Raw genomic sequence first — 2,084 nt, 5'->3', positions numbered from 1 at the left:
CCCTTGTGGGTACTTATCTAATGAAACGCAGAACCTTTCCCCTTGGATTAGAAGCAATATAATAATATTAAATGAGGGCAACAAACTTTGTAATCAAGATATACTGAAGTTTCATTCCTAGCTCCAATGCTTACTTACTGAATTACCTTAAAAAATTTTTTAACCTTTCTCTGTTTTATGTAAAAGGGCACTAATAATAGGACCACCTCATGGCATTGTTACCAGGATTAAATGAGACAAAATAAGTAAAACACTTTGCGTGCAAAGTTCCTAGCACACAGTGAGCATAGTCAACAAGCGGCTATTATATTTTACATGGGTTATTCAGGCATATCTTATTTTCCCTTTTGTTTTAGACATTCCATGACAAAAGACCAGTATATAGCATGTATTAGCTGCCTTACATATGATAGCTGCTAATAAGGGCTGATTGAATGAACAACTTACTATATAAATGGAAAGTACTGTGGCAAAAGATGATGCAAATTATACTGGCTATAGGACAGTATGCACTGCGAATACGTTATTTAAACAGTTTCTCCTCCGATTTACCGTCATCATCCCGCACTTAAGAAAATTAATGTAGTAGAGAAACACTACTCAGGATAATAAGAAACATTAGATTTTCTACATTGCATTTATTAAGACTGTAGAAGCTCTGCCTCCAAAACCAAAAGCAAAACCGGCCAGGCGCGGTGGCTCACGCTTATAATCACTGTACTTTGGGAAGCCAAGTTGGCAGGAGGAGCACTTGGGTTCAGGTGTTCGAGAGCCGCATGGTCAACATAGCGAGTGTCCGTACGAAAAAAGATCCCAGAAGGCGAAGCGCTACTTTTCTGACGAGATATTAAAGGTTAATTAAGCCTTTCCAGATTTAAGTCTCTCCACATATACTTTGCTCTGCATCGCTGGAAAGGCAATAGCCGCTCCCGCGGCTTCCGTACAAGATGGCGTCGCTCGGTTCGCACAGCCCGGGGGCTACTTCCTCTGGAAGTGGTTACAGCCCTAGTGGATCCGGGTGGGTTCGCACAGACGGTCGCACAGGTTCCAGCTCTTTAGCGGGAGATGGTGTAGGTGTGCGAGCCGGATCTGAAGCTGCAGGTGAGTGAGGCTAGTGAGGGTTGCGAGGCGTTTCAACGGGATTGTGCGTAGGGTGGAGAGGTTTTCAGCGCGGACCACGAGAGGTTGTGGAGCAAGGTATGTTATCGTGTGCGGGGGCGACTGAAGCCCGCGGTCACGGAGCGCGTTAGCCCTGCCCCTCTCCCACTCCAGGTGTGGCCTCCTCGCCTCCCTCACCCGCGGCGGGGGCGGTTCAGCACCCAAGTGTGCTAAGCCGGCTCTACAGCGGCTCACGGCCTCCCGCGCCCTCTCCAGGCCTTGTGCCTCCGACCCCTTTGTTTTCTCTTCAGTAGAACGTACCAAACCTTCAAGGCTCTTCACTCAGCCCAAAAGGAGGTCCTGCCTGCAACATCTGGTAACTGCTCGGGCGCTGGATGTTCCTCAGCTCCACAGCTACAGTTTTGTCCCCCTGATTTGGGGGATCCGCCACCCCCACCCCTTTTACCCTTAATAGACCTAACTCGCTACTCTGCAGTCTTGCTGGGAACACCTTTTTGCTTTTCATATCCCTGGGATAGATCAAAATAAGAACCTTGATCATTATTTATTACAAAATTGACACCTGCTCATTAAAATACAAACAAATCTAAACCTAAATAAGCTTTTGAAATACGGTTGGACTGAAAGTCCCTTTTGTACCTACTCTTTGAAAACAAAAAATTATTTTATTTTATTTATTTTGAGACAGAGTCTCAACTATGTTGCCCTCCCTAGAGTGCTGAGGCGTCACAGCTCACAGCAACCTCAAACTCTTGGGCGTAAGCAATTCTCTTGACTCAGCCTCCCAAGTAGCTGAGACTACAGATGTCTGCCACAGCGCCTGGCAATTTTTCTGTTGTAGTTGTCGTCGTTCAGCAGGCCCTGGCCGGGTTGGAACCCACCAGCCCCAGTGGATGTGGCTGGCACCCTAACCTCTTAACTATGGGTGTGGAGCCAAAACCTGCAAAATTATACTTTTTTTTTTT

At 46.5% G+C, this 2,084-nt stretch overlaps 1 protein-coding gene across 1 annotated transcript in view; it reads left to right on the top strand.

Annotated features, from left to right (window-relative positions):
- The first annotated feature begins 1,020 nt into the window (after positions 1–1,020).
- The window catches only part of EXD2 (exonuclease 3'-5' domain containing 2), a 59,999-nt gene continuing 58,935 nt past the window's right edge, over positions 1,021–2,084 (top strand). Inside the window, exon 1 of the mRNA XM_003797366.1 lies at positions 1,021–1,101. The gene's annotated coding sequence lies outside the window, so the exon portion shown is untranslated. The remainder of the gene's footprint in view (positions 1,102–2,084) is intronic.

The sequence above is a fragment of the Otolemur garnettii genome, unplaced genomic scaffold (assembly GCF_000181295.1).
Source record: "Otolemur garnettii isolate 467f Iridium unplaced genomic scaffold, OtoGar3 scaffold00115, whole genome shotgun sequence".
Classification (NCBI taxonomy): Eukaryota; Metazoa; Chordata; class Mammalia; order Primates; family Galagidae; genus Otolemur; species Otolemur garnettii.
Note: the sequence above shows the minus strand (reverse complement) of the source record. Positions and strands in the feature narration are given on the sequence as shown.